Source organism: Triticum dicoccoides, chromosome 4B (assembly GCF_002162155.2).
Source record: "Triticum dicoccoides isolate Atlit2015 ecotype Zavitan chromosome 4B, WEW_v2.0, whole genome shotgun sequence".
NCBI classification, from domain to species: domain Eukaryota; kingdom Viridiplantae; phylum Streptophyta; class Magnoliopsida; order Poales; family Poaceae; genus Triticum; species Triticum dicoccoides.
This window is the reverse complement of record NC_041387.1, coordinates 607,883,301-607,899,156: the sequence shown is the minus strand read 5'-3', so window position 1 is coordinate 607,899,156 and position 15,856 is coordinate 607,883,301.

Sequence of the window (15,856 nt, the reverse complement as noted above, 5' to 3'; positions counted from 1 at the left end):
TTAGCATGAACTATTATTGTTGACATCACCCAAAGGTGAATACGTTGGGAGGCAACACTATATGCCCCTATCTTTCTCAGTGTCCGATTAAAACTCCATAACCATTAGTATTGCGTGAGTGTTAGCAATTGTAGAAGACTATATGATAGTTGAATATGTGGAGTTTGCTAAATCAAAGCTCTGACATAGACCCTTCCTGAAAATAAGATGAATTGTAATTTTTTGATGACTAAGAATGAAGTTTGCTAGTTTTCAAGAAAGTTTATGGTCTATGCTTTAACATGTGAATAGCTTGTTACTTGATCTTGAGAAGTTTTATGAGATGAACTACTGTTATGACATATAATCATGCTAGAAAAGGTGATTGAAATTATCATTGATCAAACTTGTGCACATGCTAGCATTCAAACTTCATAAATTCTTCCTTTTATCATTTACCTACTCGAGGACGAGGAGGAATTAAGCTTGGGGATGCTGATACGTCTCCAAAGTATCTATAATTTATGAAGCATTCATGTTATTATATTATCTGTTTTGGATGTTTACGGGCTTTATTATACACTTCTATATTATTTTCGCGACTAACCTATTAACCGGAGGCCCAACCCATATTGTTGTTTTCTTGCCTATTTCAGTGTTTCGAAGAAAAGGAATATCAAACGGAGTCCAAGCGGAATGAAACCTTCGGGACCATTATTTTTGGAATGGAAGCGATCCAAGAGACTTGGAGTTGAAGTCAAGGAAGCTTCGAGGTGGGAACGAGGGTGGGGGGCGCCCCCCCCCCCTACTGGGCGCGCCCCCCTGTCTCATGGGCCCCTCGAGGCTCCCCCAACCGACTTCTTTCGCCTATATATTCCCATATACCCTAAAAACATCAAAGCGAACAATAAATCGGGAGTTCCGCCACCGCAAGCCTCTGTAGCAACCAAAAACCTCTCGGGAGCCTGTTTCGGCACCCTGCCGGAGGGGGGATCCCTCACCGGTGGTCATCTTCATCATCCTGGCGCTCTCCATGACGAGGAGGGAGTAGTTCACCCTCGGGGCTGAGGGTATGTACCAGTAGCTATGTGTTTGATCTCTCTCTCTCTTGTGTTCTCTCTATGGCACGATCTTGATGTATCGCGAGCTTTGCTATTATAGTTGGATCTTATGATGTTTCTCCCCCTCTACTCTCTTGTAATGGATTGAGTTTTCCCTTTGAAGTTATCTTATCGGATTGAGTCTTTAAGGATTTGAGAACACTTGATGTATGTCTTGCCGTGCTTATCTGTGGTGACAATGGGATATTCATGTGATCCACTTGATGTATGTTTTGGTCATCAACTTGCAGGTTCTGCCCATGAACCTATGCATAGGGGTTGGCACACGTTTTTGTCTTGACTCTTCGGTAGAAACTTTGGGGCACTCTTTGAAGTACTTTGTGTTGGTTGAATAGATGAATCTAAGATTGTGTGATGCATATCGTATAATCATGCCCATGGATACTTGAGGTGACAATGGAGTATCTAGGTGACATTAGGGTTTTGGTTGATTTGTGTCTTAAGGTGTATTCTAGTTGAACTCTATGATAGATTGAACGGAAAGAATAGCTTCATGTTATTTTACTACGGACTCTTGAATAGATAGAACAGAAAGGATAACTTTGAGGTGGTTTCGTACCCTACTATAATCTCTTCATTTGTTCTCCGCTATTAGTGGCTTTGGAGTGACTCTTTGTTGCATGTTGAGGGATGGTTAAATGATCCAGTTATGTTATTATTGTTGAGAGAACTTGCACTAGTGAAGGTATGAACCCTATGCCTTGTTTCCTACCATTGCAATACCGTTACGATCACTTTTATCATTACTTACCTTGTTGTCTTTATATTTTCAAATTACAAATACCTATATCTACCGTCCATATTGCACTTGTATCACCATCTCTTCGCCGAACTAGTGCACCTATACAATTTACCATTGTATTGGGTGTGTTGGGGACACAAGAGGCTCTTTATTATTTGGTTGCAGGGTTGTTTGAGAGAGACCATCTTCATCCTACGCCTCCCATGGATTGATAAACCTTAGGTCATCCACTTGAGGGAAATTTGCTACTGTCCTACAAACCTCTGCACTTGGAGGCCCAACAACGTCTACAAGGAGAAGGTTGCGTAGTAGACATCAACCACCCACCGTAACCGGGAACACCCCGATATTTTCCTCGCCCTCGCTTCTACCACGGTTTTTTCCGTCATGGACGGCCCAAAGAATGTCATCCGGCCCGCCCAGGACAAAAAGCCCATTTTCTGTCATGATTTTTTGTTATAGAAGTAGGATCCCACCACATCTATGATGATACCGGGTTTTGTCACAACTATCGTCATAGAAGTGTCATAAGTATGACAGGAAAAAAATTCGTTCAGCCCAAAATTTCACGGATGTGTCTTTTTTTTGTAGTGCATGGTATAGTTGGTACTCCTAGATCTGCTAGTTTCTTAGGTATTCCACCCTTAAAAGTATAATTAGCAAGCATGGTGGAAATTTCAGCTTCCGGTATCTTTCTTTTATTGGTAATAGTATCTTTCATGTATTTAGCATAAGGATTTACTTTAAGCATATCAGCTAAGCGCATACGTAAAAAGATAGGTCTAATCATTTCAGCAAAGCACTCAAAATCCTCATTATCCTTTTTCTTGGATGGCTTAGGAGGAAAGGGCATGGGTTTCTGAACCCATGGTTCTCTTTCTTTACCGTGCTCCCTAGCAACAAAGTCTCTCTTATCATAACGTTGATTCTTTGATTGTGGGTTATCAAGATCAATAGCAGGTTCAATCTCTACATCATTATTATTGCTAGGTTGAGCATCAACATGAACATTATCATTAACATTATCACTAGGTTCATGTTCATCACCAGATTGTGTTTCAGCATCAGAAATAGAAATAGTATTGGGATTCTTAGGTGTGTCTACAACAGGTTCACTAGAAGCATGCAAAGTCCTATCATTTTTCTTTTTCTTCTTTTTAGAAGGACTAGGTGCATCAACATTAGTTCTCTCAGAATCTTGCTCAATTCCCTTAGGGTGGCCCTCGGGATACAAAGGTTCCTGAGTCATTTTACTCATTCTAGTTGCTACTCTAACAGCAAAGTCATGTTTATTATTATTTAATTCATTGAGCAAATCATTTTGATCCTTAAGCACTTGTTCTACTTGAGTGGTAACTATAGAAGCATGTTTACTAATGAGTTTAAGTTCACCTTTAACTCTAGACATATAATCACTCAAGTGTCCAATCATATAAGCATTACTTTTCAATTGTCTACCAACATAAGCATTGAAATTTTCTTGTCTAGCCATAAAATCATCAAATTCATCCAAGCATTGGCTAGCAAACTTAGTAGACGAGATTTCAACTTTATCATATCTATAGAGAGAATTTACCTTTACTACCTGTGTCGGGTTATCAAGACCATGTATTTTTTCCATAGGTGGTATATTAAGGCCATGTATTTCTTCAACAGGAGGTAAATTCTTAACTTCTTCAGCTTTAATACCTTTTTCTTTCATAGATTTCTTTGCCTCTTGCATATCTTCAGGACTGAGAAATAGAACACCTCTTTTCTTCGAAGTTGGCTTCCGAATTGGTTCAGGAAGTGTCCAATTATTTTCATTTGTCAACATATTATTCAATAGTAATTCATCTTGATCGATTGTTCTTTCCCTAAAAACACAACCAGCACAACTATCCGGGTGGTCTCTAGAAGCATAAGTTAGTCCATTATAAAAGATATTCTTGAGAGGATGATCAGGCAAAGCATTAAGTAATCAGAGAAGCCTCCCCCAAGCTTGTGGGAGACTCTCTTCTTAAATTTGCACACAATTATATATTTCCCTTAAACCAGCTTGTTTCTTATGAGCAGGGAAATATTTAGCAGAGAAGTACTAAATCATATCCTCGGGACTACGCACACAACCAGGATCAAGAGAATTAAACCAAGTTTCAGCATCACCCTTTAATGAGAACGGGAATATCTTAAGGATACAGTAGTAGCGAGATTTCTCATCATTAGTGAACAGGGTGGCTATATCATTTAACTTAATAAGATGTGCCACAACAGTTTCAGATTAATGGCCATAAAAAGGATCAGATTCAACCAAAGTAATTATCTCAGGATCGACAGAGAAATCATAATCCTTATCAGTAACACAGATACGTGAAGTAGCAAAAGCGGGGTCATGTTTCATTCTAGCATTCAGAGACTTTTGTTTCAGCTTAGCTAATAATTTCTTAAGATCAGATCTATCATTGCAAGCAAGAAAATCTCTAACAGTTTCTTCATCCATAACATAACCCTCAGGCACAACAGGCAATTCATATCTAGGGGGAGAATTCTCATCATCATTTTCATCAATAATATCAGGTTCAATTATTTCATTCTCTCTAGCCCTAGCAAGTTGTTCATCACGAAATTCACCTAATGGCACAGTAGTATCAGGCATAGAAGTAGTTTCATCATAAGTATCATGCATAGTAGAAGTGGCATCATCAATAACATGCGACATATCAGCATTAATAGCAGAAGCAGGTTTAGGTGTCGCAAGCTTACTCATAACAGAAGGAGAATCAAGTGCAGAGCTAGATGACAGTTCCTTACCTCCCCTCGTAGTTAAGGGATAAATCTTAGTTCTTTCGTATTTCAAGTTCCTCATAGTGATCAGCAAATATAAATCCCAAGTGACTCAAAGAATAGAGCTATGCTCCCCGGTAACGGTGCCACAAAATAGTCTTGATAACCCACAAGTATAGGGGATCGCAACAGTTTCCAACGGTAGAGTATTCAACCCAAATTTATGGATTCGACACAAGGGGAGCCAAAGAATATTCTCAAGTATTAGCAGTTAAGTTGTCAATTCAACCACACCTAGATAACTTAATATTTGCAGCAAAGTATTTAGTAGCAAAGTAGTATGGAAGTAACGGTAACAGTAGCAAACGTAAAAGTAATAGTTTTGTAGTAATTGTAACAGCAGCAACGGTAAAGTAAATAAGCAAAGAGCAATATATGAAAAGCTCGTAGGCATTGGATCCATGATGGATAATTATGTCGTATGAGACTCCTCATGTAATAGTTATAACATAGGGTGACACAGAACTAGCTCCAGTTCATCAATGTAATGTAGGCATGTATTCCGAATATAGTCATACGTGCTTATGGAAAAGAACTTGCATGACATCTTTTGTCCTACCCTCCCGTGGCAGTGGGGTCCTAATGGAAACTAAGGGATATTAAGACCTCCTTTTACTAGAGTGCCGGACCAAAGCATTAACACTTAGTGAATACATGAACTCCTCAAACTACGGTCATCACCGGTAAGTATCCCGATTGTTATCACTTCGGGGTTAATGGATCATAACACATAATAGGTGACTATAGACTTGCAAGATAGGATCAAGAACTCACATATATTCATCAAAACATAATAGGTTCAGATCTGAAATCATGCCAATCGGGCCCTAGTGACAAGCATTAAGCATAGCAAAGTCATAGCAACATCAATCTCAGAACATAGTGGATACTAGGGATCAAACCCAAACAAAACTAACTTAATTACATGGTAAATCTCATCCAACCCATCACCGTCCAGCTAGCCTACGATGGAATTACTCACGCACGGCGGTGAGCATCATGAAATTGGTGATGGAGGATGGTTGATGATGACGACGGCGTCAGATTCCCCTCTCCGGAGCCCCGAACGGACTCCAGATTAGCCCTCCCGAGAGAGATTAGGGCTTGGCAGCGGCTCTGTATCGTAAAACGCAATGAATCTTTCTCCCTGATATCTTTCTCCGTGAACGTGAATATATGGAGTTGGAGTTGAGGTCGGTGTCGGTGTCAAAGCCGGCGGATCTCGGGTAGGGGGTCCCGGTCTGTGCGTCTAAGGCTAATGGTAACAGGAGGCAAGGGACACAATGTTTACCCAGGTTCGGGCCCTCTCGATGGAGGTAAAACCCTACTTCCTGCTTGATTGATCTTGATGATATGAGTATTACAAGAGTTGATCTACCACGAGATCGTAGAGGCTAAACTCTAAGAGCTAACCTATGATGATTAATTGTTGTCATCTCCCCTATACAGACTAAACCCTCTGGTTTATATAGACACCGGAGGGGGCTAGGGTTTGCACAGAGTCGATTACAAAGAAGGAAATCTAACATCCGGATCACCAAGCTTGTCTTCCACGCAAAGGAGAGTCCCATCCGGACACGGGGCGAAGTCTTGAGTCTTTGTATCTTCATAATCCAACAGTCCGGCCAAAGTATATAGTTCGGCTATCCGGATACCCCTTAATCCAGGACTCCCTCAGTAGCCCCTGAACCAGGCTTCAATGACGATGAGTCCGGCGCGTAGTTTGTCTTCGGCATTGCAAGGCGGGTTCCATCTCCGAATACTCCAAAGCAATTATTGAACACTTAAATCGTGTCCGGATCTGCAAGATGATCTTCACATACCGCCGTAGAGAGAACAATATTCCACAAATGTAATATGCTGATAATTTTTGTACGGCGCGCTCCTGCATCGTGGCCCGACCCAATACGAATCGGTTTTTCTCGGCCTGCCTCGATACGCATTGCGAGGCAGTTTTATTGGCGCATCTTGCCAAAGCAGAGATCGTGTTCCCATTATCGCGGGATCTTCTATCAACACGAGCGCGCGCAACCCCATGGCGCCTATTAGTATGACTCCGTGTTTTTGGCAAGTCCCAAGCGGTGACGCTGAGGATGCTTGATATTCACCCCCTTTATAAAGGAGCCGAGGCCTATCCCTCTTTTCCACCACCCTTGCACCTTTTCGCATCTCGAGTTCTAACACCCGGAGCCCCAGCTCGAGTACCTCGGATCCTCAATCAAGTCCGGATCCAACCTTCAAGGCCGGCCGGTGGCCTCCTCGGTCACAGAAGAGGACATTGCGAAGCTTAGGGAGGTCGGATATCTAACTGCCGACATCAAGCACAGGCTTCCTGCTCTAGGGCAGGTCATCCAACTCCCTAACCCAGCGAGAGCATTGTATTTGTTCCTCACTTCCTCCGCGGCTTAGGCTTCTCCCTTGATCCCTTTGTGAGAGGGCTCATGTTCTACTACGAGCTAGATTTTCATGATCTAGCTCTGGACGCCATACTTCAAATCTCGTCGTTCATCATTGTGTGTGAAGCCTTTCTCCACATCACTCTGCACTTCGGCTTATGGCTCAAGACCTTTAATGTGAAGCCGAAGATGATTGAGGGGCGACACGCGGAGTGCGGAGGTGCTGTAATAAGCAGGAACGCCGACGCTCCATGGCCAGAGGGCTCCTTCCCAGAGGTGTCCGATCTATGGCAGTGGATGTGGGTTTACGTCACGGCTCCCAGAGGCACAAAGTGTGTGGCTGCCCCCGACTTCCGTTTGGGTCCTCCTCCTCAACACGCGTCATGGACCAATGTAGGACGGGATTGGGGGCCTGCTAATGATGTACCAACACTGCAGAGCCGTATCCGAGAGCTTCTTGAGAGGGACATTAGCCTTGCCATCATAATTCAGGTAATGCTAATCCGATGGATGTTGCCGTGCAAACGCCGGCCTCTCCGGATGTGGAAGTTCAATCCGGAAGGTCCGCGGACTATTCTGCACTTCTTCGGCCTGATGCTCGAAGGGATGTGTAAGTTATTCTTCGAACCACAAGCAAAGTGTCCGGACACCACCGAGGATGCGGGCCTGAGCTGCAATTGCCCAGATACCCAAGTAAGTAACCCAGAAACCGAACACTTTGTTTATATTTTGTCATAACTTTATTCAGAAAATCCTCCGTGGCCAGGAATGGCTCAGCAAGGCGGAGAGAATCAGGTGTCCGGCGCCACTTCCCGAAGGCTCGCCTAGTCCCGCTATAGCCAAGATGCTTGGCCGTGTGTTAAGTAGAGTGCCTTCAGGGAAAGGTGAAGGGAAGGACAGAGAAGCAGAGCTTCACACATTGCACATGCAAACTGGGGGAATTGCTACCTTCCCAAAGGAGGATAGTCGGGGAGGAGAATCTAAGGTTTCCTCCCCTCGCGGGAAGAAGAGGGCCGCCTCCGAAGACCCAGAGACGGAGGCACCCCGGGAAGGGAAGAGAACCTCACCAAGGGGCCCTGCCCCGAAGGGCGTCTTCACCGCGCCATGCCCGCAAATGGGCCAGCCCTCAACCGAGTTGTAAGCTAATCGTAAATACCAAGATAGCGCCTCCTCCTCCGAGAACGTGACCAGGATCCATTTTCTTTTTTTTTTTGCAGTCCGGCTAGCAGATCTTCTCGACGGAGTTTGTCATCGGGGGATCTCCTTCCGAAGATGATGGAGAGTGAAACCCCACCAACCTCTCCACCTCATGGGGCTGGCGACCCCGAGGTGTCGTCACGGAGAAGTCCGGATTTGCCGAGGCCGAAAGCTAGCACTTCGGCCACCCTGAGCCCGGAGCATTCGGCTCCCACGGGGGGGGGGCGGTAAGGGAGATCCGCCACAGTTCGGAGGCCGGCCAGATGCGCTGACGGGCCTTCTGGAACGAGTTGCTCTCTCGGAGGATCACCGTTCATTAATGAGCACGGTGCTTGCAAAGATTTCATCCGCCACAAGCGGGTTGAATGAAGCTTTTACGAGTCTACTCGGAGGCTTTGAGGTATGTGACGAAAACACGTAATTCTTGGTTATGGCGCACGCGCTAGGTGTGCTCCATATGGATAGTAGCCTCTGAGACTCTAGGTGCCAGCCCAAGGCGGCAAACGGAGGATCACATCCTTGAGTAATGATCATACTGTGTTTATGCAAAGGTGGACAAGGATCTGGCAGCCAACCAGTCCATTGAAGTCACCGAACTAAGGCGACAGATTGGTGTCATTGATGCTGATATCACACTTGTGAACGAGCGGCTCAATGAGTCACAAGGTATGTGCTCTGTTTTCCTTATTTGTTATAGGGAGAAGCAAGAGGAGCATGTTGTTAACGTTGTATGCTTGGACTGTAGATGGGGCTTCTGCCATGGAAGCCCTGAGGGCGGAACTTGCCCTGGCCAAGGAACAAGCCCGGGCTAGCGATGCGGCTGCCCTAAAGGCGTCCGAAGAGTTGAGAGCCGAACAGGCTGCTCGTCGCCGAAGCAAAGACAAAGTAGCCGAGATGGCTGTGGAGCTAAAAAATGTTGCCGAACGGTATGAGCTTCTTGAAAAAGATAAGAAGGCTATTTTGACTGACCTGAAGAAGGCACTTGATGCGGCCAAGGAGACGCGGTCCGAAATTAGGGATGCGCGGGAGGAGCTTCGATAGGCCGCGGAAATCACGGCCGGAAACCCCTACTTGTTGCGGATGAAGTTTCTAGATTCGAAGTACGCTCTTCTTGATCATCGTTGGAGTCCGGTAGACGCGTATGCGGATTTGGCGAAGAGTACGGCTGATGCGGCCAAGTTTTTCGAGGATCAAAAAGATAATGAAGTGGAAAAGTTGTTCTGGTCGCAATTCGGTGCTCCAACGCGCACATTGCCGTTGAGTGAGAAGATAGCTGCTGTGGCCGAGCTCCATAGGCTGTCCGGACTTGTAATACGGTCTGTGATAGACCATCTATGGCCAAAGGGGCCCAAGCTAGACAATTATTTTGGTTTAGTGCAACAATTCCTTGGTGCCGTATCGTGGATTGATGCCATGAAGAGGTCGGCGTGCATAGAGGGTGCACGGATGGCCCTTGCCCGCGTTAAAGCATATTGGACAGATATGGAGGCCACCATCATTGCGACCCAGAATCCGGCGGGAAGCCAAGATCCGTCCGAGCACTACTTGGATCAGGTAGTAGAAGGCGCTCGCTTAATAGAGTCTCAGTGCTCGAAGAATGTCATGTTTGAGTGACAAATCTTATCATTGTAAAAACAATGTTATTTTAATTATGGAGGCTATGTTTATACTTTTTGCCCGAAAGTGTTATTGTGCCTCCTATGCGGCCGTTTTATGTATATATGCAATTTTGAAAGTTAGCAGTCGTTGGCTTCAGTCCCCACGCATATAATGCAGGGGTGTTCGTGAAAATATGCATAATCACACTTGATCCAACGTCTTGGTCCATTAAGGAGATGATCGCACGTCGAACGAGGCAGTCGGACTATATAGCTTTAACACTTTCACTTAGCCATAGGAGTTTGACGGTGGGGCTACTATGTAGCCCCTGGTACTTTTGCATGCATCCGAATATGGGTGCGTGTGTACATGACCGAGAAATGGTCCTTCGTTAATGCGGGGGAATCCTAAAGATTCTGAAAAGTCTTCGAGTGGTTGAATAGTCTCTTGCTACATCATGACAGTCAGTTTTCGGCTTTCTCTACTGAGGTGCTCATCCGGAATAACCAGGGCACAATCGCGGTAGTTCTCCTTTGGCCGCCTTAGCTGATAAGAACGGAACGTAAGGCGGCAAACCCAGGAGCCGGGCAAACCCAACATTTGACCCAAAGCCATGATTTGGAGTGATGCATATAAGGCCAAACTCGCGACGTCGAACACTCCCTAAGGTATTCGGACTTTATAACATATACTGGGCTGAGTAACGCCCTTTATTATGAACCCTGTATTTCCAGGTACGTGCATTAGTCTGTCATGGCTAAATGCCAATAACGGCAGTGTCCTCTATGGGTGTAGTGCCCACGGGATGTGTAAGCAACAAGAGACAATAAAGAAGGTTTACACAAGGGCTTAATCTGAAGAGAAACCTTTGAGCGGGGCCCTGCTGCACGTCTGCGCCTTTGTCTCCGTTGTGCCGTGTCCTGGGAGGGTGTCGCACGGATGGTGCCTGCAAAAGAGGAAAACTCGTGTAGAAGAGTATGACATAAGCGTGCGAAGAGTTGGCTATCATCAATGGATAGTAAAGGTGTAGGACAATGGCCTGTTAATAAGGTCAACCCGAGAGTTGGGCTTTAAAATCTATAGCCCCTGGTGTCCTCTATGGGATTACATGTGAGGCGCCCGGATCAGATTTATCTGGGATGCCGGACTCGTCTAACCGTGTCCGTGGTCTTAACGACCAATCATGCTTTCTGGTATTAGAGGCCGCTTAGATTCCGGTTGCTGGAGCCGTTGCGTACTCTTCCGTGTGTGAGGAACGTTCTGTGTTTCCGTTAACGGTGATGACACCACGTGGACCGAGCGTCTTGAGTTTAAGGTAGGCGTAGTGCGGCACTGCGTTGAAGCGGGCGAAGGCCGTTCTCCCAAGTAATGCATGATAACAGCTTTGGAGGGGCGATGGTGAAGAGTAGTTCTTCGCTTCTGGAGTTGCCTGGGGAGCCGAATGTTACCTCTAGTACGAGGGAGCCCCTGCAGTGGGCTGCAACACCTGGTATCACCCCTTCAAAGGTGGTATTACTTTGGCTAATTCTGGATGGATCTATCCCCATCCTGAGGATGGTGTCTTGGTATATTAGATTAAGACTACTGCCGCCGTCCATGAGGACCCTAGTGAGATGGTATCCGTTGATTATTGGGTCGAGCACCAAGGCAGCTTATCCTCCGTGCCGCATACTAGTTGGGTAGTCCCTGTGATCGAAGGTGATCGGGCAGGCCGACCAGTGGTTAAGTTTGGGGGCCACGGGCTCTATAGCATACATGTCTCTGAGCGCGCGTTCGCGCCTTATTGTGATTATGTGAGTCACGTGGATCATGTTTACTGTTTTTACTTCTGGTGGGAATTTTTTCTGTCCCTCAGTGTTCGGCTGGCGAGGCTCATCCTCGTCTTCACTTGGTGTTTCCCTTCCCCTGTGTTCGGCATTTAATTTTCCGGCCTGCTTAAAGACCCAGCATTCTCTATGAGTGTGGTTCGCAGGTTTCTGGGGGGTGCCATGGATTTGGCACAGTCTGTCCAGGACCTTATTCAGGCCGGATGGTCCTTCTTTGCTGCCTTTAAGTGGCTTATTTTGTTGACCGGGTCGGGAGCCCCTGAATCCGGCATTGACCATTGTATTGTCCGGACTTTCTTCCTTGTTTCGACGTTTGTTTTTATTGCGTTGTGGCTTCCCGTTGCCATCCCTGATTTTGGAAGTACTTGGGTCGCTGGTGCCTCGACGGGCCAACCAGCCGTCTTCACCCGCGCAAAAGCGGGTCATAAGGCTTGTTAGGGCTGCCATTGTCCTCGGCTTTTCTTGGCCAGGGTGTCTGGCGAGCCACTCGTCCCGGATATTGTGCTTGAAGGCCGCTAGGGCTCCGGCATCCGGACAGTCGACATTTGATTCTTCTTAGTGAGGAATCTGTTCCAAAGCTTGCGGGTGGACTCTCCGAGCTGTTGAATTGTGTGACTTAAATTGTCAGCGTCCGGAGGTCGGACATAGGTCCCTTGAAAATTGGCCCTAAAAGCGTCCTCGAGTTCCTCCCAACTTCCGATTGAATTTTTGGGGAGGCTTTTCAACCAGTGTCGAGCTGGTCCTTTCAACTTGAGGGGAAGGTATTTGATGGCATGGAGGTCGTCCCCATGAGCCATGTGGATATGCAGGATAAAATCCTCAATCCAGACCCCAGGGTCTATCGTTCCGCCATATGCCTCTATGTTTACAGGTTTAAAACCCTGTGGGAATTCGTGGTCCAATACCTCTTCGGTGAAGCACAAAGGGTGAGTGTAACACCCCGGATGTAACTTTCCATAATTGTAACTCCAACTCTTGGCATTTCCGGCTATGTGATATGTTATTTCCTCCGTAGTTGGGTTTTTGTCTTTTGTTTTGCATTTTGTTCATGCCATGCATCTCATCTCCTAGCATCATGCGCATTGCATCTGCATGTTTTCATAAAGCTTGCATTCATTCGTTGTTGCCGCGTTCCCCCCTTGCATTCGTTATCCCTTTCGAGACCAACCGTTCATTTGTTGTCCGACCATTTGAGCCTCTCTTCACAGCCACCGACCACCTTCGCAACCTAGTCTGAAAACTTCTCCCGGACCCGACCCGGGCTGTCATGACCGATGGGTCCGGATCATCCCCAAATGTCTACAAAACATCTCCATTTTCTTTATTGGACGTCCTAACATATATTTTCTCAGCCGTCCGATTACGATCGGAGGGTCATTCTAGCCCCTTCCTAAAATCCATTTGCTATATATAGACCCCCTAACTAACCTAGATAAACCACCTGATTTCTAGGGATCCTACCCTAGTGCCTCCACCATCTACATCGGGATCCTCCCTGATCCAAAGTCCTCCCTCGTTCATCACCAGCCAACCCAAATCTATCCCCTCCTCGATCCACCTCCCTGCCCGAGCTCCTCACCGCGCCACCGAAGCCCGAGCCGCCACCTCGCCGCCCTTCGTCCTCGCAACGCCCACGTCGAGCAAGAGGAGCTCGCTGCTCAAGCTCGAGCACGCACCCAAGACACATGGCGCCCCTCTCGTGCGCGCCTCCTCCTCCTGCTGCTCCATGCATCCCTTCCGTGGTGTGCAATGCACGAGGAGAGCCGAGCTCCTCCCGATCCAGAGCTCCGCCGTCTTCCTCGCGACCCCCGCCGCCTCGTCTCACCGCCGACGATCACCAGCACCTCCAGGTCACGCCGCCGGGCCTCCCTCGTGCCCTCTTCCTTTCCCTCTCCTTGTCTCACCTCTCTCTGTCTCTCTTTGCCAGGGACAGGAACCAGATGAGCCCGTGCGTCAGCCTTGGCCTCGTCACCGTGCTGCTCTGGCCTCCCATCCGCATCATCCCACGCCGGACCTCGTTGGTGAGACCCCACTGTCGCGCGTCCCCGTCTCTCTCTCTCTCTTGCCCTCTCTGACCTTCCTGCTCTCCCCTTCCCTGTTGAACAGGAAGGAGCAGCATCGCCCACATCCATGGCGCCCCTTGCCTCGTCTCGGTCCGGTGGATCCGGACGCCCAAGACCTCGCCGCCCCTGCTTCGCTGGCCTCCTCTGCTTCGCCTGCAAGCCCGCTTCCCCGCCGGTCCATCGCCGTTGCCAGCCATCGGCCTTGCCTCTGCTTCGAGCGACAGGACAGCGCCTCGCCCGCGTTGACTCCGTCCTCGGCCACGTCCCATGACCCAACGAGCGTGGGCCGCATCCCGCGCCAAGCCAAGCTAGATCTGGCATGCCCGGCCTCCTCCACCGACCGGCCCATGAGGCCTGGTGAGCCACCCAGTTCCTGTAGCTCCAGATTCGGCCCGTAGGTGTTTTTTCCCGCTCTGCGAATTTGTCCAATTATCCGGAGAGTGCAGATTTACAGAAAAACCCCTAAGCATCATGCATATAATAACTCATGAACCGTGAATCGGATTAAAATGATTTAAACATGTAAAATGCTTAGAATTTTGTGTGAATTAATAATATGCCACTTTAATCCATGTTTAAAATGTTTAAAATGTTGTTTGTTTAAATTTGCTCAAATGCCATGTTAAAATGATTTATTTCATAACTAAATAACCGTAGCTCGGTTTTAAATAAACTTTATATGTAAATGGGGTGGAAAAATGCCTAGTTTAACATGGTGCATTTTATTTTGCTGTTTAACAACATTAAAATTGTGTTTAGGTCAGAACAGTACCAAATTCGAAATATGCATATGGGGATTTTCCGGAATTGTGTTTGTTGTTCCGGCCTCATTTAAACTTGCCTAGATAGGTAGCTTAATTATGCTTCACCCCTTGCCATGTTTAACAACATTTAATATTGTTGAGTACCTAAACGGGAGTGAACGAAATAATCAAATGTGGTGTTTTGTCAATATGCAACTCGTTGCATATTGAGCTCCACTTAACTTGTAGTATTGTTTGTTGCACTTTGCCATGCCATGCCTTATTAAACCGGACATGCATCAATACTTGATTGTGCATCATGCCATGATTATGCTGGTGTGTTTACCATGTTGCCTGCTTATTTCCGGTGTTGCTTCTTCTTGATAGTTCCGGTAATGTTGCGATTGTGAGGATTCGTTCGACTACGCCCGTTCGTCTTCTTCATGGACTCGTTCTTCTTCCTAGCGGGATCTCAGGCAAGATGACCGCTACCCTGGATCTCACTACTATCATTTCTATGCTAGTTGCTTCGTTCTATCGCTTTGCCGCGCTACCTATCTCTTGTTGCTCAAGCCTCCCAAATTGCCATGTCAGCCTCTAACCTTTTTCACCCTTCCTAGCAAACCATTGCTTGGCTATGTTACCGCTTTTGCTCAGCCCCTCTTATAGTGTTGTTAGTTGCAGGTGAAGATGAAGATTGCTCCATGATGGACAAGATTATGTTGGGATATCACAATATCTCTTATTTAATTAATGCATCTATATACTTGGTAAAGGGTGGAAGGCTCGGCCTTATGCCTGGTGTTTTGTTCCACTCTTGCCGCCCTAGTTTCCGTCATACCGGTGTTATGTTCCTTGATTTTGCGTTCCTTACGCGGTTGGGTGATTTATGGGACCCCCTTGACAGTTCGCTTTGAGTAAAACTCCTCCAGCAAGGCCCAACCTTGGTTTTACCATTTGCCTCACCTAAGCCTTTTTCGCTTGGGTTTCCGGAGCCCGAGGGTCATCTTTATTTACCCCCTGGGCCAGTGCTCCTCTGAGTGTTGGTCCAAACTAGAGCACCGTGCGGGACCGTCCCTTGGCAACTTGGGTTATGTTGGTACTCGTACGCTTAGCTTATCCGGTGTGCCCTGAGAATGAGATATGTGTAGCTCATATCGGGATTTGTCGGCACATCCGGGCGGTCTTGCTGGTCTTGTTTTACCAATGTCGAAATGTCTTGTAAACCGGGATTCCGAGACTGATCGGGTCTTCCTGGGAGAAGGAATATCCTTCGTTGACCGTGAGAGCTTGTGATGGGCCAAGTTGGGACACCCCTGCAGGGTATAAACTTTCGAGAGTCGTGCCCGCGGTTATGTGGCAGATGG